The sequence below is a fragment of the Hordeum vulgare genome, chromosome 7H, assembly GCF_904849725.1.
Source record: "Hordeum vulgare subsp. vulgare chromosome 7H, MorexV3_pseudomolecules_assembly, whole genome shotgun sequence".
Classification (NCBI taxonomy): Eukaryota; Viridiplantae; Streptophyta; class Magnoliopsida; order Poales; family Poaceae; genus Hordeum; species Hordeum vulgare.
In genome coordinates, this window is record NC_058524.1 from 91,801,503 (window position 1) to 91,825,917 (window position 24,415).

The 24,415-nt window shown below is 45.2% G+C and overlaps 1 long non-coding RNA gene across 1 annotated transcript; it reads left to right on the plus strand.

Annotated features, from left to right (window-relative positions):
- Positions 1 to 9,756: 9,756 nt before the first annotated feature.
- On the plus strand, positions 9,757 to 10,458 carry LOC123406924. Its single transcript, XR_006612498.1, has 3 exons — positions 9,757 to 9,799; positions 10,138 to 10,204; positions 10,416 to 10,458. It is a non-coding gene; the product is annotated as an uncharacterized LOC123406924 (long non-coding RNA).
- Positions 10,459 to 24,415: the final 13,957 nt, after the last annotated feature.

The following is a 24,415-nucleotide window of genomic DNA, read 5'->3' on the forward strand; positions in this document are numbered from 1 at the left end:
TGGCCATAACGAGTAACAAAAGCCGTTTTTGGAATGTCCCCGTTCTTGATCTTGATTTCATGGTATCCCAACCTCAAATCCATTTTTGAGAAGACTGAGGATCCAGCGAGCTGATCATACAAGTCGTTGATCCTGGGGAGCAGATACTTGTTCTTTATGGTGACCAGATTAACTGGTCGGTAATCTACAACCATCCGATCCGTTCCGTCTTTCTTCTTGACGAATAGGACGGGGCAAGCCCAAGGAGAAGAGCTAGGACGAATGAAACCTTTATTCAAGGCCTCATCTAGTTGCTTCTTAAGTTTGGCTAGCTTCTGTGGTGCCATCTTATATGGTCTTCTGGCTATTAGAACAGTTCCCGGAACAAGATCTATCACGAACTCTACATCTTTGTCAGGTGGAATTCCTGGCAGTTCCTGTGGAAAAACATCCGGGAAGTCACGGACTACCGGAATGTCTTCAAGTTCCGGAAGAGGGTTGGCATTGAGGGAATAGAGTTGGCATTTGGCAACTCGAGTAGAGATATTGACTATCTCACCCGAGGGGTGGGTAAGCTGAACATTTCTAGAATGAGTATCAATCTTGGCATAGTAAGCTGACATCCAGTCCATACCCAAGATGATATTAATATCCGAAGATTTCAGGGTTATCAATGAGGCTAGAAAAACTAGCCTGTCTACTAGAATTTCATTGTCATAGGTTATCCTAGAGGTTTGCCACTTGCTACCAGGAGTCTGGACAACCAATGGAATTGGCATATCACAAAAAGACATGTTATGCAACTGTGCATAACTTTCTGAAATGAAGGAATGAGAAGACCCAGTGTCAAAAAGAACAGACGCTGGGTGATGATTAACAAGAAGCGTACCCAGTATGACGTCGGGATCCTCTGCAGCTTCTTCTGCTGAGACATAGTTCACACGGCCACGTGGAGGAGTTGGCTTCACATAGTAAGCTTTGCCTGACTTGCCTTGCCCGACGGACTTTCCGGGTTGCTTGGCACCCACATTCTGAGGACACTCACGGGAATAGTGCCCTGGTTCTCCACACTTGTAGCATATCACTTGGTTGGCACATGGTGCAGCATTGCTAGCTGGACCACCATAGGTTTTTGCTGGAGGGTTGGTCTGATTCGTCTGAGGCGCCACGTAGGATGGCCTCGGAGTGTATCTTGGCGGCAGAGAACTGTTTGGAACCCACGGCCTGCGTTTTGGAAACGCGGAACCAGATGACGAGCCAAAGTCACGGGAGTTCTTCTTTGTGGCTTCGAAGTCGGTATGACCAGTCTCGGCACTGATCGCCTTGTTGACCAGGGCTTGGAAGCTTGTACATCCGTGGAGGCGCAAATCACGACGAAGCTCAGGGCTCAGACCCTTACGGAATCTTGCTTGCTTCTTGGCATCAGTAGACACCTCCTTTGTTGCATAGCGGGCGAGGTTACCGAACTCGCGACTATATGCATCCACGGTCAACTTTCCCTGGGTGAATGCACATAACTCCTCTCTCTTTCTGTCCATCAGGCCCTCTGGAATATGGTGCAGATGGAAGGCTGCACTAAAGTCTGCCCATGTGGCTGCTGGTTCAGCAGGACGCATAGCTTCAAAGTTCTCCCACCACAGATTGGCGGGTCCTTCTAGAAAATACGCCGCAAAGGTCACCTTGTCGGCCTCAGAAACATTCGCAGAGCGAATCTTACGTGAGTTACTGCACAACCAATCATCAGCGTCGAGGGGATAGACGGAGTGATGGAACTTTGGAGGATTCAGCTTCACAAAGTCATTGAGGGACACTGCAACATTCCTAGGCTGACGAGCCGTATTTTGCTCAATACGCTCTAACAGTCAGTTGGTCTCCCTTTTGTTCCTCTCTGCCTCAAGCATAACTTCCGCCAGAGAGGGCGGGTGAGGCAGGTCTTCCTGCGACGCTTGACTACCCTCGCCTTGCTCATGAGCAGGGGCACGGTTCAACCTGGTAAACACCATCCTGACAAACAAACTCACAGCTTAGACCAATATCATTATCAATACTAGCTATGGATTAAGAATGCACTGAACACATGGAATGCGGAAATGAATATCCGAACAACATGGTAACAAGCAACTGCTATATATACACCGTGGTTCATACACACCCTTACATAGTTCAGTACAACCTTAACCGAAGAGCAAACTACTGAAATTATGAAACTACTCATCAGAGGCTTACAAGCTTCCTATACATTATTTATCTAGGCCTCCGAAATTCATTTCACATCACAAGCATACTTCACAAGTCACACAGGACTGTGAACGTACAGCTACTACCATACTATCCTTCCACTCACGGTTCAGGCATCCGCATAGAACATCTCATAAAGATTGCCTCCATGGCCCGGAAGCTCAACCTGCGGATTAGGAAATACTCTGGCCTGAGATCCCTGGGATCCATAAGGACACGGATGTGGCCTTGGTCCCCTGACTGGTGGTAGTAGGGGTCCCTGGTGATGGGTGACTCCTCCTATAGCGGGCCAGTCAACATGGGCTGGAAGATGGGTCCTAACAGGGTTCAGCATCTCCATATCTCCATACCCTGTCTGGACTACCGATGCCAGCTGCGTCAAAGCCGTCCACAGACGGGCACGTGTAGCATAAAGCTCCATGCGGAGAGCACAAGCATCCCTGTCTCTGTTCTCTAGCATATCAGCAGTGGACTGCAATAGTGGATCCTCCATAGAGGAATCAAAATAGACCCCGCTAAGGTATCCCTCTTCACCTGGCTGAGAGGCAGGAACATAGCAGAACTCTGAATTCTGCAGCAGTGCATGTCTCGCCCTCATAATGGTCAGCATTGAATAGGCAGCATCTTGTACTGCCATGTCAACAGTGACTCCCAATCCATAGGACCAATGGATTGGCTCCTCAGCTCCAGGGTAGTCTGGAAATACCCTAACAGTGCAGATATACTGGCTCTGGTTGAAGTCTCGGTACTGTTCCTCCATTGTGTACTCTGGGTACCAGCGGTAACCGCACACCGACATCACCCTGACCAGCATGGCCGTACGACCCGGCACATCAATGCACCTGGTCAGACGAACCACCTGACGAGAAGGACGGCCAGACATCTGAAAATATAGAGTAATGCAAAAGCATTAGAGCTCTGAATGAAAAATTGTGCAATATAACGGCTGTAAATGCTCAAAAACAATTTTGAGACAACCCCAAAAATAGGATAGCGTAACCACTCAACTATCAAGTTCAATTCTTTGACCATCAAACTTACTTCCTTTTTCCTAGGGATAAAAGAAACCCAAATATCTCTCGGCCCGTAGTCCTATAATCTACCGATCAGAAACACGAGCCTAGAAGAAGATGAGTAACCTAGTCCTTAATTCCCGCAGAAAAGACGAGGATGACCAGAATAGAATAACTTGAGAAGAGAACAAGAGTCTTACGTTCCCTTCCACAAACAATTCCCTTATATATAACTAAAGCAATTCTAGACTCAACTTCGACCAGTTTGGCTTAGCAGTCCTACAGTCAGTCAGGCTCTGATACCAATGCTGTCGGGACCCCGATCCTAAGCCATAGGAATCCAGCCTGTAACACATCGCATCTCTTTGCGGTCTCACGCACGGTTAACCCCACGGCTGCAGCCTTACCTTAGCCGGGACCGTTTGCGCCTTTGACTCGCGTATGCAATTGTGTCGCTAGCAATCCAATGACAAAGAACCCGGATCGACATGTCTAGTCATAAACCAAACTGGCAGTTCCGCACAGGGACATGCATACATGACCCAGCAAAGCAGGTGTCGGTCACCAGCGAATGTAGACAAGTCGTAGCAAGCTACAAGGACTCCATTACATCTCGTGACATTTCCCCAAAGGGGACAGACACAACAGCTAAGAAGGACACACACGGGTCAACCAATGTGTCCGGAGCAGTAGCGAGCTACCATGGCTCGTTGGATCACAAAGGGGCATTTCCCTGTAAGGAATGCTACTAAAGTCTACGGCTAGGTAATCGAACCCCATACATATCAAGTACGACACACGCACGCATGGCATACCGATATGTATAGATACATCGATGGCATCACAACATAACCATAAACATACAAGCTTTATTTAAAAGGCTCGGAAGAGCCACACACATAATATTACACAGTAGGGGTCTCACGACCCATCATCACAGTCATTCAAGTTACAAGCCAGCGGAAGCAAATAAACTGTCTGAGTACAGACAGGTGAAACTAGAAGGCACGTGGCCTGACTATACTACAGACCCACCCTAGGGCCAGATTGTAGCTGGGATACCAGCTACTCGTCGTCGTCGATGTCTAGGAAGAACCCTCCATTAGGGTCATTAACAACCTCTGCAACAATTATTAAGCAACCATGAGTACGGAGGTACTCAGCAAGACTTTAGGATAACTATCTACTCATGCAAGTATCAATAAGGAATTGTGGGGTTTCATGCGGAAAGCCAGCATTTGACTCGTGGCTAGACAACTTGCATTTTAAAACAATTTTTGACAACTTGATTTCTCGCACACGAGTCCACTAACACCACAACAATACTCCATCGTGGAATCATTCCGTCTCCATACGGAAATGCCGTCCACGACACTCACGCTTATCTTGACAATTTTATGAGTAGCCATTGAAGTTATCTATGAACAACATATGTCTCCAAGTAGTCCATATCCGCGGACACGGCTATTCGAATAGATCATAACCCTGCAGGGGTGTACTTCTTCACACACGCTCTCGCCACTTGGCCATGTGCACGTCATGCACCTCGGCAACCTTCAAGCGGAAGCCCAGCGAGGGAGTCGGCCACGACCGTTAACCACACTAATACTTAGTCCAGGTATATCGCCTATCTGAGGGTAACCCGCACGGAAGTCCGGCCGAGGTTTCCGCCACGGCCCGAAACGATGTGCGCAGGGTTCCCAAGCCCACCATCCGGGTGCCACTGCCTACCGCATCACAGCCTATCTCTCAGGTCAGCACTATGCACGGCCTCCAGCATGACTATAAACACCAGAAACTACTTGCAACTCCTGGACCGAGTACTAAGCGATTAATAAGTCGAGCGGGGTCTATTTCAGGGCCCAGCATGTGGTAGTATCTCGTCTTGGATTACATACACGGAACTCAGTTCCTCAGGACGGTTCTAATGAAACAACCCTCCATGTACTCCTACATAACCTTTCACCGGTACCTTTACCAAATCAGGTTCAACACACAATCTTTACTTACTGAACACATTCTCACAATTCTGTTCATCTCCCAGATGACAGACCATACACAACTCTAAGCATAGCGTGCATAGCAGGATAAGGCACATCATGGCTCAAGCAACTACCAGGTATGCTAGGTTGCAAGGTTCATCTATTTACTGTGACAAGGACAGGTCATGCAATGGAAGTGGGTTCAGCTAACGTGGCAAAAGCATTTGATCCAAATGCAATAAGTAAGTGCAGGAGCGAGAACATGGGATTTATCGGGATGATCGAAATGGTTGCTTGCCTTGTTTCTCAGAGGAGGGACAATATCCGTCACTCGGATATTCGGTGGAATCCGGAGGAGCGGAGCCTACCGAAGAAAATGACAACAATCAATATCAATCATATGCAACAAGATGATGTATGAGCATGATATGATGATGCAAGGTGGTATGCTAATATAGCTAACATTTATTAGGTTTGAAGTTGATTTGAATCAGATTCAATATCACTTCAAACGGGGTATTCTCGAATATCGTTTTAATTGATGCGACCTGATGCTCAGATCAACTTGGTTCTAACATGCATGGAAATGACATGTTAAGTTGCTGGTTGTGATTGAACAATGTTTGATCATAGCATTTGAAGTGGAATTCAAATGATTTTCAAATTCCATCTCCATAGCATTTATAAAATTTAACTTATCCTTTATTCTACATGTTTGGTCCAGTAACATTTTCAAACATGTTTGAAAATGACATATTCAGATTCCTTGGATTTTTCTGATACTTTTTGATATATAAATTATTTTCATTGGAGTTACATATTAATTTCTATGATTTTTATAAGTTTCGGCATTTTTCTGGAATTCTTTTAATTCAGAAATCCAGTTATTGCGTCAGCATGACATCAGCAGGTCCAACTGACCGTTGAAAGTCAAACCTGACCAGTGGGACCCACTGGTCAGTGACTCTGGTCAGTTTTAGATTAGTTTTAAACTTAATTAGCTAATTAACAGTAATGGACCCACATGTCAGTGACTTATTAAATTAATTAACTTTATTTTTATTAATCCAAACTATCCAGAGGCTGGCCCCACGCGTCAGTGGCTCAGGCCAGCTGAGATCCACCGGCGGCGAGGTCGTCCTCGCCGACGGTGAGCCTCCGGCGACCACCAGTACGGCGGAGGGCATCAGAAACTCGTCTCCGACGACCAAACGCACGGCGGAGACCACAGGGAGATCGACCACTCGACGGCGCGCACGATGGGGCAAACCCCAGGGGCTGGGGTGGCCGGAATCGACGCCGCCGACGAGCTCGACGGCGACCAAAGCTCGGCCATCATCGAGGTCATCGGAAACAGGGTCAAAACGCGCGGGGCTAGGCTCCTAAAGCATCTACACGACGGCCTGAAGCTGCTGGTGGCCTCAGATGGACCAACCCTTCACCGGAGGGCTACCGGCGACGAGCTGCAGCGGCGGTCCTCGTCGGGCTCCGGTGGAACTAGGCTTAGAGGAAGAGATCGACGGGGAAAACTTGGGGGAAAGCTGCGCAAGCTCACGGGGAGTGCAGTGGAGGGCTTAGACGGCTCGGGGAAGCGCTGTGGCCGACGAATCGAACGGAGCTCGCCGGCGGCCGAAGCTTGAAGACGACGGTGACGTGGGCGTTGCAGGGCTCGGGGGGACTTCTACTTCTGCAAGGAGGACCAGCTCGTCGAGGCGGAGCGAATGGGGCACTCGAGGGAGTGGACTAGTGGCCAGAGGCACCGGCAGCTCGAGCTCGAGCTCCTGTCAATGGCGGCAGTAGGGGAGGAAGGAACTGAGAGGAGAGGGGGGAAATGGTGCACGGGAATGGATAGGCCAGAGCTCAGGGAGGTTATCCCTGCTGTCGCGCTGTCCTGGGGAGCACCGGAGCGTGCCACGACGAAGTAGGAGGTGGAGGAGACACCGTGGGCGTGCGCTCCTCTGCTAGAAGGCAGGAGGAAGAAGACGCCCCTGCCCTTGGTGGGCTGGGCCTCCTCAGGGCGACAGGTAAGTGCTTCTTCCTTCTTTTCTTTTTTTCTGTTTTGTTTTCTGTTTTACTAACTATTTTGGTTTGCTATTTATTTCAGCTCCAAAATAGTTTACCATAAATATTTTGAACACACCAGAATATTTGTTGGAATATATCCAACCATTCCTAAAGTTTTCAGCATTTTTGAAAACTTAAAGTTTTTGAATTCAAATTTAAACTTGAATCCAGTAGCTTTTTTGCATTTAAATAAAATGCCAAAAGTGTTATGAAAATGGATTTCTTCACTGCTTACTTGCTTCCATGAATTATCAGAAAAGTTGAACTTTTCTTGAGGCCATTTTGGGTTCATTGATTTGAACAAGTTTATAATTTCTTTGAATTTGAGAAGTGGCTAGGGTTTTTGAGTTTTGCTTCACCACTTGCTTTGATTTTGTTGCAATTTTCTTGGATGCAATGCAAAGAAGATATGAGCACAATGCTAACTTGGTTAGGGGTTTCAGGGATGTGACACCTAAATATAAGTCTTTTAAAAGGTTTCACTAGGGGGACTACATACAGATGTATATAGACATACTTTAGAGTATATATTCACTCATTTTGTTTCGTGTGTAGCCCTCTAATGAAATATCTAAAAAGACTTATATTTAGGAACGGAGGGAGTAGTACTTACTGGTGTTCACTTGAGCACACTATTTTTTTCATTGTTCGTGACATAGTTTACTCCCATTTTTCGTGATTTTCTGCTGTCAGCATCAGAGTAAAATTCATATGCATGCATCACAATGTCAGCCACGTTTGACCAAGGTCAATTAACTCTTTATCCTACCTCTTCATCTGTTGTTGCAGAGAGAACCAAAACAATTCTTCACTTGAAGTACCTCTGTACAATGATGTCTATTGTTGTCGAGCCTTCATAAAGATGATGCTTCATTTGGTTACACTCTTGAGAAGAGTCAGCTCTCTGTTTGAACAACTGGCCTTAGAACAACTTCCACGAAAGTGAAGTTTTTTGTTTTGGCCAATCTGTTGATAAACAAAGTCATTATAAAGATATTTTTACTTGCAAAGTTGCCACTATTCCACTCACTTATTGAGGGATATACTACTACTTTAGGAGATGAAACAATGTTCATTCTAATTTATTTTGACACTCCCGGCCATACTACTGCGGTTGATTTATGAAAAAGTATTTGACAGATGGATAACTAAACCATCTTTCTTTGTTTTCAGCTTTTGATGCTTTGTAAGCTCTTACCGATATGAGGGACCAGAGGTAAACACAGGGCTGGCACATTCAGAAGCCAAATTACTGCAAGAGAAGGTTAAGCATAAGGCTTATGGTCGGGATGAGAACATCATCAGAATCGTCACCCCTGGGTGTAAAGCTCAGCTGCTTGCAACATTCAACCGTTACAATGATGTAACCAGCTCATTCTGTTCTACTTATTTGTTATGCCTACCTTTTCTCTGCATTGCATTCTACTACAGTTAAAATTATTCATTCACTAAGTAAGAATAGCTCCATAGAGCCGCGGCTCTACCTATGGATGTAAGTGAGAATAGCTCCGTAGAGCCGCGGCTCTACCTATGGGAATTTTTGTCCAAAAGGACCCCCTCTTGAACGTGAATGTCAAAAAAGACCACCTGCGAATGCTAAAGAGGGAAAGGACCCCCACCCCTCCGTGGCGGCAGGTGCGCCAGGCGGCACGTGGCACCTGCCGCCACAGCCCGAGGCGGCTGGGGCCTGCCGCCACGAGCGCAGGCGGCCGACAGGGATGCCGCCACGAGGCAAGGCGGCGCGCGGGAGATTCCGTTCCTGCGTCTCGGCGACGTAACGGGAATGAGAGGCGGGCCCTGCCGCCTCGGCATATGGCGGCCAGGTGGGACAGGCCGCCTCGGGAGGAGGCGGCGAGTACTGTTGCCGCGCTGAAATCGTACAGACTGCATGGAATTCCACTGACTGCGCTGATTTCGAGGCTCGTTGATTCCTACGCTGAGACAGTCTCCACCGACGAAACAATAGCATATTTTTCCCGCTCTTCACCGACGAAACAGTGTGAAAATTTTCTTTATAAACGAACCGCGGCGCTGCCTCCTCTCTCACTCTCTTCTCCTCCCGTTGCCTTCTGTGTCACCCTCTTCTCTTTCTCTTTCTCACTCTCTTCTCAAGAACAAGTCCATATGAAGGTTTAAGTTGCGATTTTGGATGGTTTAAAGTTAGATTTTGAAGACGTTGCAGTTGAAGAAAAGATAGATCAAGGTAAGAGCTTTCCATTTCTTTTGGTCTTGTTTGCATGCATGATGTTTTATTTTGTTTGATTAGTTTGTAAGTATGTTCTTTCTTTTGTCTTAGGAAGTGTATTATCACTTTCATGGAACTATTTTGAAGACGTTTTAGTTGAAAAAAAGTTAGATCAAGGTAAGAGCTTTACATTTCTGTTGGTCGTGTTTGCATGCATGATGTTTTATTTTGTTCGATTAGTTTCTAAGTATGTGTTTATCTTTTGTCTTAGGGACTGTATTATCACTTTTGTGGAACTATTTTGTCATGCGATATGAACTACTAAGTTGAAGATCAAGGTATGAGACTCTGTTCATATTTGTGTTCATGTGATAATAGGTCGACTATGTTCATATATTACCGATGATTTGTTCGTGTTTGCATGCAACTGGTATTTAGAAAGGAGCCGAAAAAATGCCTATGTAACTAGCATTTTTGTAAAAAACATGTAATAATATGTTAGCTCCATTAGTATTAGTACATGCAAGACGCGTGTGTAATATATTTGTTTATGTGATAATTTGTCAACCCCGTAGAAATATGACTCGTGATATATATATGCATGCAGTATGTATTTTAGACTTTTGCTAGCATGGAAATAATTATGTGTGTAATATTTTTGTTCATATGAAAATAGGTGGAATTCGCTGATATTATTCTGGTGATATATTATATTCGGAAGGATATCCTTATTTAAACCAGAGGTATGAATGACATATTGTAATTCATCTTCTATTTATTTTATAGATGTAGTGTCACGATAAATGGTACAATATAAATTATTATGCGTAGATGTAATGGATGTTGTTAAATTGTTATATGTAAAAAAGATAAGTAATGGATGTTGTTATTACAATGTAAATATGAAAATATGATTTTTAATGGACTAACGATGTAAATATGGCTGCTCGTTAGGTACTATGGAAAATTTGTTAGTGTTTTATGGGCACATCGTACGTGAGGGTCCTTCTGGTGTGGATGTGTCTAGGTGCGGGATGACTACGGTTGTAGTGAAAGACATGGTTAATGTAGAGTATGCGGCAGTTAGAAGGTGCATCCGATCGGTGTTTGGTTCAGCGATGAATGAAAAAAAAAAGACACTGGAGGCTTTCGTGGTTGAGGAGGAAATCGTTGGGTTCTGCGACGGGTTACTGGTGAAAGAGCATGGGCGTCGTACATGGGTTTTGCAAGCAATCCCAATAACTACATGTATGGACAACCCATGGTTTATGTGGAGTTCATTTCTGCCAGTGATGTCGCCGAGTGCAGTACCGGTGCCGGTGAGGCCCAGTTGGCCATAACTGTAGCCCCCGACGCCGGCCCATCGGAACCAAGTGGTGGCGAACATATGGCCACAACTGTAGCCCCCGACGCCGAGCCAACGGAACCAACAGGTGGCCAACAAGTGTATGACACGGGATATTGGTCTGCGGTCGTTGACATGAGCGAACATGTCGAGGGATTGCCGGAGGCGCTAGATAATGACGATGATGGTCATTCTTCTGCGTCTTCGGAATCAGATGATGATGAAGTTGTTCCTCCTGAGAAGGCGGTCGCTGCAGCAATCAACCCAGAGTTTTTACAGGTTATGAGCATCACCAATGAATTTCACTCTGGTGCTGGCCTAGACGCGGGGAGTCTGGCCGTTGGACAGATTTTCCCAGATAAGAAATCTGCTAAACAAGCAATACATAGCTATGCAATTGCTATACATAGGCAACATAGAGTGAAGCAGTCTGATAAAAAGGAGTTGAAGCTCATATGCATCCATCGCGAAGCGGGTTGCCGCGGAAGAGTTATTGCTCGCCAGAAGCCTGGGGTATGTCAGCCATGGCATGTCACGAAAATAGAGCAACATGGTTGTGAGCAAACCGGCACTCTTTCAGAGCATCGCAATGTGACTGCAGAATATGTGTCAGAGGTGATGCAAACCATTGTGCAGTAAAATCTTAATATTAGTATTAGGGCTTTGCGTGCAACTGCATCTGATCTGATTGGTTTCCCTGTCAGCTATAGCAAGGCTCGTCATGCAAAGGAAAAGATATTTCAGAGGTTGTATGGAACCTATGAGGAGGCGTACTCTTTTGCCCCTAGAATGTTGCATCAGATTTCAGTTGCTAACAGGGGGACTCAAGTTTTCCGGAAAGAACGTCCAAATCCATTGAACCCGGACGAGCAAATCCTGGACCGCTTATTCTGGGCATTTGCCCAGACTATACAAGCATTCAAGCATTGTCGTCCGGTTGTATCAATTGATGGTACATTTCTCACTGGAAAGTACAAGGGCACACTCTTAGTGACGATGGCAGCTGATGCAAACAATCAACTTCTTCCTATTGCCTATGCACTAGTGGAGAGCGAAAACAAACATAGTTGGCTATGGTTCCTGTGGTGCCTGAAGATGGGTGTCATCAAAGATCGGGAAGGGGTTTTCATCATCTCTGATCGCAACACCGAACTATTAAGCGCGCTTGAGATAATTAAGGCTTCACAAGATCCAGATTGGGGGTGGCCCGATCTGGAGACAAGGTGGTGCATGAGGCATTTGGCAGCTAATTTTTATTCGAAATTCAAAAACAAAGATTGGTTCAAGCTATTCAAGAGGATGTGCATGCAGAAAACTCCAGCAAAAATGAATGCTATCTAGGCAGCTAAATAGATATTCCATCAACTATTCTTGAATTTTTTTGTTATCTATAATTACAGGATGAGCAATATGGGCCGATCTGGTGTGGACTGGAATGCGGAAAACATTGAATGGATAAATCAGTGGAATAATGAAGCTCTACAAAATATAGTGCATCAACAATGGTAATTTTACTAATGTTAATTTAATTATGTGCTTACAAAATACAGAATGTGATGTCAATTTAGTAATGTTAATTTATTTATGCAGAACGTACGATGCAACTACGACAGAAGCGTACTATAATTGGTATCGCATGAGCACGCGTACTAGACTGACGAGTGAACCACCTACGATGCCAACACATGCAACGCATATGGAACAGTTAAAGAGACGGATGGACACATCATCAGCTTACTATCGTGACTCCGCGGTAATAATCAACATCTTGCTATTCAGGTCCATCATTTCATGAACAATTCAACCAACGAAGAACGATTTTTTTCAGATTGATATTTGCACCCAAGTACAAGCGATGGCGAGGGAAGGAATGCGAGCCCAGGGAATTGATCCTAAAGGCAGGTCCTTCTTTAAAAAAATTAGCGAATTCGTTAGCACAAGGTTTACGAGATGCGGTACAGAGAACGACGTTGTCACTGCAGCGTACAACATTCCGGAACCGAGGTCAGCTAGACCGAGTGCGGCGCCGTCGTCGTCCATGCGGTGGGGAGAGGGTCCTAATACTACGCCGACACTTCCACGACATGACTCGTCTCTACCAATACATGGGCAGACATCACAGGTAAATGCTCCAGATTTAGGTTCGACGCCCGAACAGACTCATTTCGTGGAGCAGGATGCATATACAGCATATGGCGCACACACTCAAGGATCTCAGCCATATCTGCCCACGCGAGGGATTAGGATGCCCGAGGAGAACCGTTGGGCTCAGACAAGCGAGGGAGCACAAAGCTACAACAGCGGCCAGGTATGTACAATTATAATAAGCAATTACATAACTTCTATTTACACATCTTTTTGCTACACACAGTTTATTTTAAACACAATTTTTCGTGGAGCAGGAAATTAATGATCCATCATGGGGAGATGAACATACCCAGCGTGGCGTACAGAAAGAAATACTCACAGAAACCCATGATACTCAATGCACGCTCCCAGGAATGATAAATGATTTTTTCGAGCAGGACATTATTGGTCCATCTTATATCAATTCTGAGTCATAGCCATTCACCTACAATTTAGAATCATCATCTCAATATGGATTTCAGACTCCACCACCTATGCATGAGTCGCAGACACAGGAACACGAGGGACAGTACGGTCGTGGTCTTCGTGAACACAGACCCCCTGATCGATTGTCACCCTCCGGTCGTCGGGCAAGGCCAGCTGGTCGTCGTCGCATAGGGTGATTCGTCTATGTATGTGTGTGAACAATTGCATCTCTCTATCACTAGTAGAAAACAGGGCATTGAGCCAACCACATTGGACCCGGATTGGATATAAACCGGTTCTAAAGGGTCTGTCCGCTGGGCCCCCTCCCTGCAGCAAATGGCCGCAAGGCCTTTAGAACTGGTTTGTAACACAAACCGGTCCTAAAGGTTTTTGGACTGTTTGCTGCAGGGAGGGGGGCCCAGTGGACAGACCCTTTAGAACCGGTTTGTATTACAAACCGGTGCTAAAGGTTTTCTCATTTTTGCAGCAACTGCGGGGCCCCGCTGTCAGACCCTTTAGCACCGGTTTTTAACACAAACCGGTCCTAAAGCCCTCCTCTCCTTCCTCCCCGAGCACCCCTATATTCCACCCCGAGCTCAGCTCCATTTTTTCCAGCTCGAGCTCAACTCCATTTTTGCTCTCTCCTTCCTCTTGGGAGCTCTAATCCATCCCCATTTTTCTCCACCATTTGTCAAGATTGTTGGCACCCATCGGTCCTACTCGCCAAGATTCATCTTTCTCCCCAAGCTGGGTTTAAGCTTTCTATCTATCAAGGGGATAAATTGAACGAAATGAAGAGCAATCCAGAATCCGATTTTGTATACTATAAGAAAAAGGCACTGAAAACTTGGAAACGGAAGATGTTGTAACTGATATGGGAGAAGTAAGGAAGTAGGCGCCGAAGTAAAAGCTAGACCAGCATCCTATTGAAATTCTTGGAGAGAAAGGAAAACTGAAAAGCTTCTCAGAGTAGGAATTCGATCAATCGAGCGAGTTAGCGAGTAGTTTCCTTTAGACGATTTCCGCGAGCATACTAGCTTTTCACGGTTAGCATCAACATTCCCTCTTCCGGCATTGCAAGTTTTGCTCGTTTTCTTCCTCATTTCATTTTTGTTGTGCTAGCTAGGTGTTTGATGAAATGCCTAAGCTAGAGAGAGTTCATTATTTGTTATGTATACATATGCAATTTGAGCTCAAATTTAATTATGATTTGTGGTTTTTTTAGTGTCGCGCGCCTTGTCCCCTTCCTCACCGCCGTCGATCGCCCCGTCACCGACACAACCTTGGTGAGCCTATTTTTTTTATTTACCAAAACAAATTTTGATTTGTATGATTTACATATTTACTTGTATATAATTTTCTTATTGTGTAAGATTTTTTTATATGTATAGCGCCATGGTTTTGATATCCGTCCCCGTTGGCCCTCGTCCTGTCTATGATTCAGATGTGGTATATTATCTTTTATAACTACATATTTTCATTTTCTGATTATATATATGACAATTAATTACGCCGACCAACTTGACATATATATTTTTATCTAGGAGGTAGTGGAACCGGAAATGCCAATCGACCCTATTGTTGAGAAGTTACACTTAGTTGAACAAGAAAATGTTGGCCTGAAAGAAAGATTGAAAAAAACTGAAGAAAGGTTGGGAAAAACTGAAAGAGAGAAGATGACCTTGGAAAAGGTTCTTGCCGGTGTCGTCGATGGTCACAAGAGCGAGATGGACGCAATGCGCCTGAAGATTAGAAAGATTAGAAAATATGCAATTAGTAAAGAGGCTTGGTATCATTATGCCGTCGGGTCAATTGTTACCTTTGTTGCGATTTTGATCGCATTTGTTGTTGTTTTTAAATGCATTAATTAGAGAGAGTTTTTATGGTTGGTTTCAGTGTGTATTTTTATGAGAACTATATATGTATGGTCACTACGCTACTTTGGTTTTAACGTGTGATGAACTTTTTGTATTAATTAATTAATTTAGTCATGATGATTTAGCATAATGGTTTTTGATAAATTTATATAATGCAGATGAACCGGCAATGGATGTAGAGTGATCGACGTTGTCCCGAATTCCTTAATGGCATGCATAGTTTTCTCAATGTGGCTGAGAAAAACAGGCAGAATGGATTTATTTTTTGTCCATGTAAAAAATGCCAGAATAAAAGGAATTTCCCTAACTCAAGAACCATACACACCCACCTGTTGCAAGAAGGCTTCATGCCGAGTTATTTTTGTTGGACCAAGCACGAAGAAAGAGGGGTTGTAATGGAAGACAATGAAGAAGAAGAGGATAATGATAACTATCCTATGTTCGGTGAACACGGTGATACTGAAATGGGGGAAGACGAGCCTGAACTTGAGGACATTGTTGATGAGTCTGATGATGATCTTCGTGAGGTCATTCGTGAAGAACAGATAAACTGCGCAAGTGAAAACGAGAGGTTGAAGTTGGAGCGCATGTTAGAAGATCACAAAAAATTGTTGTACCCAAATTGCGAAGATGGCAAGAAAAAGATGGGCACCACCCTGGAATTGCTGCAATGGAAGGCAGAGAATGGAATATCTGACAAGGGATTTGAAAAGCTGCTGAAAATAATGAAGAAGATGCTTCCAAGAGATAACGTGCTGCCCTGCAGTACGTACGAAGCAAAGAAGGTTGTCTGCCCTCTAGGATTGGAAGTGCATAAGATACATGCATGCATCAATGACTGCATCCTCTACCGCGGTCAGCACGAGAATTTAAATGCCTGCCCGGTATGCGGTGTATTTCAGTATAAGATCAGGCGAGATGACCCTGGTGATGTTGAGGGCGACGATCGCCCTAGGAAGAGGGTTCCTGCCAAGGTTATGTGGCATGCTCCTATAATACCACGGTTGAAACGTTTGTTCCGAAACAAAGAGCATGCCAAGTTGCTGCGATGGCACAAAGAAGACCGTAAGGAAGATGATATGCTGAGACAACTCGCTGATGGGTCGCAGTGGAGAAACATCGACGATAAGTACGAGGACTTTGCACGTGACCCAAGAAACTTAAGGTTTGGTCTAAGTACAGATGGCCTGAATCCGTTTGGGGAGCAGAGTAGCAGTCATAGCACCTGGCCCGTGACTCTATGTATCTATAACCTTCCTCCTTGGTTATGCATGAAGCGTAAGTTCATTATGATGCCTGGTGCAAATGGTTCAACCTGTCAGGCGTGAAGGTAGACCCGAAGTACGGAATGACAACAGTGGATCAGAAGAATCTTGGGTACGGCAATGATCAATTCGTCCTAGCCAATGATGTGGCTCAGGTTTTCTATGTGAAGGACATGTCTAGCAGACCGAGAAAAAGAAAAGATAAGGAAGCAAATACATCAGACGATGAGCCAAGGCGCCACATAGTTCTTTCAGGGAAAAGAAACATCGTGGGAGTCGAGGACAAGACAGACATGTCAGAAGATTACAATAAATTTGATGAAATTCCTCCCTTCAAAGTCAAAGATGATCCAAGCATCCCGTTAAATGATGAAGATACACCATGGTTACGGCGCAATCAGAAGAAAGGCAAGAAGAAAAATAGATAGGGGGTGTTGTTGGTGATGTGTAATAATGTATTAAACCTTTTATGTAATTGTGTTGACCATTTTGATAAATATCAAAAATTTGACCAGTTTCCACTAAATTTGACCATTTTGATAAATATCATTTTTATTTTTTAAGTGTTAAAATGACATTTAGACAATTTGTAAACAAAATATCAGAAAATATAAATATGTTGTTATAATATTTGGTTTTACAAAAGCTTTTTGAGTCTACTTTGATTTTATAAATAAATGTAAAACAAAACAGAAAAGGGAAACAAAAAAGAAAAATAAAAGAAGAAACAGGAAAAAGAAAAAGGAAACAAAAAGAAAAAGAAAACAGGAAACAGAAAAAAGGAAAAAAGAAAAAGGAAAAAAACCTTTAGGACCGGTTTTTAACAACAACCGGTCCTAAAGGTGGGTTCGCTCGCGCGCCCAATTTTTGGACCTTTAGTACCGGTTTGTGTTAACAACCGGTGCTAAAGGGTCTTTAGGACCGGTTATCAACACCAACCGGTGCTAAAAGCTTGTACTTTTCTTTTTTGTTTCCCGATGCCGCCGTCTTCTCTCCTTCCCGCGCGTCTTCTCTCCTTCTCTCCTCGCCGAGGCGACCCTCGCCGCGCGCCGCCTCCTCGCCGCCCCACGCCGTCGCCTCCTCGCCGCCGTCGCCGTCCCACGCCGTCCGCCGCCCCGACGCCGTCGCCGTCCCACGCCTCCTCGCCGCCCCACGCCGTCCGCCGCCCCACGCCTCCTCGCCGCCCCATGCCGTCGCCGCCCCACGCCTCCTCGCCGCCCCACGCCGTCGCCGTCCCACGCCGTTCGCCGCCCCGACGCCGTCGTCCGCCGCCCCGACGCCTCCACGCCTCCGTCGCCTCCACGCCGCCGTCGCTAAGTTAATCCTCGGAAAGTTAGAAATTTTTTGCTAAGTTAATCGGAAATTTTTACGGAATCGTCGGAGACGGAATCGTCGGAAAGTTTTGCTAAGTTAATCGGAAAATTATTAGTTAGAAATTTTTTGCTAAGTTAATCGGAAAGTTAGAAATTTTTTGCTAAGTTAATCGGAAAGTTTTACGGAATCGTCGGAGTCGGTATCGTCGGAAAGTTTTGCTAAGTTAATCGGAAAATTATTAGTTAGAAATTTTTTGCTAAGTTAATCGGAAAGTTTTACGGAATTGTCGGAGTCGGAATCGTCGGAAAGTTTTACGGAATCGTCGGAAAGTTTTACGGAATCGTCGGAAATTTTTACAGAATCGTCGGAAAGTGAATCGTCGGAATCGTCGGAATCGTCGGAAAGTGAAACTTTCCGACGATTCCGTAAAACTTTCCGACGATTCCGACTCCGACGATTCCGTAAAACTTTTTCGTATATTTTCCGACGATTACGACTCCGACGATTCCGTAAAACTTTTCCGTAAACTTTCCGGTTCCGTAAAACTTTTCCGTAAATAATTTTGCTAATTTAAATTCTTGTTACTAGCAGGGTGTTGAGCTATGGATCCCCAAGAACCACATGATCCGCACGCCGATCAGCTCGCGGAAATGGGTGAGGCGGAGAAGGAAAGATACATGTGCCAGATGATTTTTGAAGATGCAACGGCCATATATCATGATGACGACGGTGGACATGCGTTTAGCAATCAATTTTTGAACGACTCCGGTGACGGAGCTGAGAATATAGAAGATGTAGTAGATGCAGAAGTGCCCTCCGGAACAAACTCTGCCAATGTATATCTCAAGTCACTGTTGACGCAACAATTAATTTGTATTGCACTTACTAACGAATCATTATTTTCCCGTTTAGGCGCCCTCCGGAACAGCTAGCGCAAGTACTGAGACAAAGCCGAAACGAGGCTCGGCCGTAAGGTTGAAAGATACTGCAAGGTACTCGATCGATAAAGTTGCTGCTGATGGCAAACCACTGGAACCCCCAGAAACTTATCGCAAATTTGTAAATTAGTGCGGAGTTGTTGTAAGAGACCTGGTCCCGATCAACTTAATAGAATGGAATAAGCCGAAGACCGGCGCCAACGTTGGAGCTACTTATGTCGATGACAGATTGAAAAAAGTGCTTTGCGACACGGTCTGGCTAAATTTCAGCGTAGCGGAAGATAAGAAGAAGAAAGTCGAGGAGTGGGCTTTGAAGAAGATGGCCACACAATTCCAGAGGTGGAAGAAAGACTTGTGGAAGAAATATAAGGACGAAGATCCAGTTTTCACTGGGCACCTAGTGAAGATAAGAGACGCTTGGCCTGATTTTAAGGCGTACAAGAAATCAGGTGTCTTTACATCTCGATCAGCCACAAATACGGAGAATGCGAAGAAGAAGAAATATCACCATATTTTGGGGTCAGGTGGCTACATGACTGCCCTGCCTAGGTGGCGACGCTATGAAGATGCGCTTCTGAAAAGAAGTATCATTCCACAGACACATGACTGGCCCGATAGGTCCAAGTTCTGGTTGTTCGCGCATGGGGCAACGTTGGACGCTGAGACTGGGATGATTGTTGCGGAGGGACCATGGTCGGAAAAAATAACACAAGTCGTATCAGAGCTAGAGAAGGCAATAGAAGCTGTTCGAAAAGGAACTTTTGTTCCCGATAGAGAGAACGACGAGCTGACGAAGGCACTCGGGAACCCCGAAAAGTGGGGACGAACACGAGGCTTTGGAGCCACTACCCCGTGGAACCAAGGGTTTCCGACGGACCTTGGCACTTACAGAAGCCGTGGTAGAAGCAAGAGGAAGGCGCTGGAACGGATATCGACATTAGAAGAAAAGGTGGCATTTCTCTTGAAGAAAGGGGGACACCCTGTACTTGACACTGAAGAGGAGGAAGACGATCCTGCACCTGACACTGATCAGCAGCAATTAGAAGACGATCCTGTAGCAGATGCCGTCCCATCTCAGCATAGAAGCAGCATGGGTTCCACGCAGCTGCAGCTAGAAGACGGTCCTGCAGTCGAACCGTCGGCGCCTCACTACCCTGTGGATGATATCACGGAGAAGAAAAACTGTGAGATACATATGCCAATGGGGAACATATCCTTCATGGTGGCGTCAGGCTATGCTTTACCGAATCAACCTGGCGCAACCTACCATGGTGGTCAGATTCCAGCATCCCATGCTCGTGTCGGGTTGTCAACAATTACGCCGGGATGCCAGTCAATTGAGCTTGATATTCCTGGAGGTGAAGGCGAGAAGACACTGGGAGAAATGGAGCTTGGTATCATCTTGTGGAAGAATAAACACATCGTGTTTCCTAACGTGGCGCCAAGGCCACCGACTCCTCCAGGTACAAATGCACCACCTCCAACAATTACTGAATGTTGCACCACATGTAAGCTTATTTTTAATAGTTTTTTCACTTTCGTACAGAGAATGCACGACCCCCAAGTCCACCCCCAACGCACCTCCAAGTCCACCCCACAACGAAGATTGGGAGCCCGAGGCCGAGAGTCCATCGCCCGTGCACTCCAGTGAGCCGACGGATGCGCCCACTACGGGTACGGCAAAGCGGAAGCTGCAGTTCAGAAGAAACGGGACTCCTCCCAAGAAGAGAGAAAGGAAACCCAAGAAAGTCAAGACTCCCCCGAAGTTACCAGGCCTGATGACTCCGGAGGAACTAGACGAGGCCGTGAAAGCCAAAAACAAAGCATGGTTCCAACGGTTTCCCCTGAAGCCCCCTCCAGACATCTGGAAGGAAACTCTGAAGAACATACCAAAGTGGAAAATTGAGCGTACCATCGACAACTTATATTATCCTGAACCGCCGCCACCGCCGCCCCTTTCAGACTATGAACGGTACATTGAAAAGATGCACACCGCACAGATGAAGCAGGCGGAGCAGATGAAGCAGGCGGAGCAGACGAAATGCGGGAAACAAGTTTACCAGCTCGGACAACAAGAAGCACAGTCAATTGCCCCGCTCAAGGTGTTATCTGACCAGGCTTCAGTGTCCGGACCACGCATGGGCGACGTAGGTTACGCTATTGCTGATGTGGTATATAAATATAAGCCCGAGCACCCTCTGGTCGAAAATCCTAGTGCTCTAACAACCCAACTATGGAATTTACATGTTTGGTACTTGGAGGCCGCAAGGCAAAAGAGAGACTGTATCATGGCGGCAGTTCAGGATCAACACTACTTCGGAGAGTACGGTGTGGAGGTTGGGTTCGATGATTTTTTCCAGATGTACAATCAACGTGCCCTCGACAAAGCTATCGTCAGCTGCTACTGTTTGTAAGTGATTTATTTGTGTAATTTAATTATTTAGTTAAGCTCGCGTTCATTGCCCGTATAATTATCACTCACGAGACATTCTTTTTTTACGCTACTATGCAGAATGAAGATTCGTGAATGCAGGCTGGCAGGAATCTGGGACTTTGGGTTCATTGACCCGTATTCGTTTCATCAAGGGACAATAGAAAAGTTCAACAAGGATACACCGGATGATTTGCTAAGGTTTTTGAAGCGACAAAGTACCAAAAAAGAAATACTTTGGCCCTACGGATTCAAGTGAGTGTTACTGTCTTGTACACATTCCATTTTTCTTACCTGATGTTAAGTGTAATTGATGAGTATGCATGACTGCGTGTGTACACGTGCGCAGGTCCCACTTCATATTGTTCATCATTAGAATCGATCAAGGACAAGTTGAAGTCTGGGACCCGTTAACCTGGGACGCTGACACATGGAAGAGCGCGCGTCAGATGCTTCAAAGGTATATATATATCGGCCTCTTTCGTTCATCGGCCTCTTTTTCGTTCATTTCCTGATATCAAGTAAGTAATAATTAACTCTTGTATTCATTTGTCTTTGTCGACGAGGGTTTGGCAAATGTTCATCAAGGAAGATCCCGGTACATGGGCAGACAAGCTCCACTTTCAGATTAACAAAGTAAGTAGTACTACGTATCCTGGTTCCAATACCATTACCATTCTTTTGATTATTATTAATTTGATTTAATTATGTTCTCGTATATAGGGCGTCCCGCAACAACCACCGGGCACTGATTATTGTGGATACTACGTTTGCGAGTACATTCATAGGATTATCAATGAGAAATCCCGTACTTCCAGAAATCTAGAGGTACGTAACCGGATCTTCACAACTTTATTTTTGTTGCCATCAATTATGTTTAGTTTTGTTCATAACTTAATTGTTTTCATCTACTTCTTTTAAAGCTACAACGAAAGCGGGCGATGCTTAGACCAATCCAACGTTGCAAGGCAGTTGCAGAGGAATTGGTAGGATTTCTCCTCACGCAAGTCATAGATGAAGGCGGAGAATTTTTCCATCCTATGAACCAATAGCCAGCTCCCTTCTCTATGCAAGTATACATCTATAGGAAACGAACTTGAAATTATGTAATGATAATCGGTCGAGTACTTCGTGTTACATGTATATATGTACTTTTATTTGGTGCATCAACATTTAACCGCAAACACGGAATCGGAAGCACTTAACCGCAAACACGGAATCGGTGTTTCCGGATACGTGTTTCCGATTACGTGTTTCCGATTCCGTGTTCGTAAAAAACGGAACACGGACACACGGAATCGGAAACACGGAATCAGAAATACGGAATCGGAAAGACGTAAACGGAAATACGGAACCGGAAACACATAAATGGAAACCCTGAAAATACGAAACAAGGAAACATCGAAATACGGAATCGGAAACCCTGAAAAGAAAAGGAAAAAAAAAGAAAAAAAAAGCATTAGGACCGGTTGGTGTTACCAACCGGTTCTAAAGGTCCTCTGCCTGCGCGCACTCTTCGGCGCCCACGTGGAGGCCTTTAGCACCGGTTTGTAAGAGACCGGTGCTAAAGGGGGGGGGCTTTAGTCCCGGATACGTAGCACCGGATGTGTATCCGGGTCCAAAGGCCCTTACCAACCGGTTCTAATACCCCTTTCTCCACTAGTGTATGTCAGTTTCAAACTTTCAGATGTACGTACAAGACATCTATGTAGTTTCATGAAATAAAAGTTCTCGATATATTTGAAGTTGCTTCCATAAAATAAGATACATAAAATAAGATTCATAAAATAACATACATAAAATAAGATACATTAAGATGTAGAGTTCATAAAAAAACTACATAAAGTCGTCGTCATCCTCCGACGATGCAGAGCTCTCGCCCTTTGACGAAGCGCTACTCTTGGCCTTCGTCGATGATGCTCTCTTGGCCTTCGTCGATGATGCGCTCTTGGCCTTCGTCGATGACACGCTCTTGGTACTCGGCATGAAGATATCGTCTTCGTCCTCACTATCGTCAATCCATAAGAAGGGATGTTTTACTCCACCTCCACCGCGTATTTGTTGGCCTTTCTTCTTCCATCTTTCATTCAACCGCAGAAGTTTTTTCCGAATCTCCTCATATGTCCTTGCAGGCCACCCCTTCCTAGCTAATGCGTGGGCAACCTCATTCAGTAGCGTGTCACTACTGATGAGTTCGTCCCATGAAACTATTCTATTATCTATCTTGAAATTGCTAGCTAAGCGCAGAAGACACTCGGACATACCACTATGAAAACTATGATCGAAAGGATAATGAGACATTTTCAGCACACTCCTTACCCACCTTGGTCTGGAGGGGGTTTTATAGGTGCAGCAGAGCGAGACGAATAACTAATGGCAGGAAAACGAGGAGGGAAAGAGAGGGCGGGAAAGCGAGGGCGGGAAAGCAAGGTAGGAACAAAATGGCGGCAAAGCTATACGCGGGATAAAATGGCGGGAAAGCGAGGCGGGAAATAAATGGCGGGATAAAATGAACATACACGTAGCTGAAATTAAGATACAAATTGCGGAAATTAAGATACACATTACTGAAATAAGATACAATTTGCTGAAATTAAGATACAACTTGCAGAAATTAAGATACAACTAAGACAACTTAACATACAATAAAATAAATCTACTGAGTCCAACGTGGATATTTTCCTTTTTCATCACCAGCTTCTTCTGCTGCCTTGGCGGCACGAGCCCTTTCTCTCTTTCTCTCCCTCTCAGCTTCACGGGCCTGTTCCCACTGTTTGTAAACCTCCTCCAGCCGAAGTTTCTCTTCTTGATTTTTCCTTATCATCTCATCAAGAAAAGCCCTCTGCTCCACACAGTAATCTTCCCACTCTTTCTTCTGCTCTGCTGTCTCCTCTGCTTCAGCCTTCTCACGACGCTCTTCCAAGTCCAAGCTAGCCCATGCACGGCGACCTCTTTCACGAATCTCGGTCACCGCCCAGTCCGGCATTTCCGTGTCAATCCAACGATAGTACATGCAGAGAGGAGGAGGAGACTAAAGGATGGATCAGATTCAAGTAAACAATAATATCAAATAACAATAATCTGGATGACTTGAGCATACCGGAGGCCTGACGTACGCAGAAATAGATTCGGGTGGATCAGATTCATAATTAGCGCACATGAAAAACTTCATGCCCAACCAATCTGAAAAATCCGTCACCTCCTTCACCTTGCAGACATCTCCGCACCAAC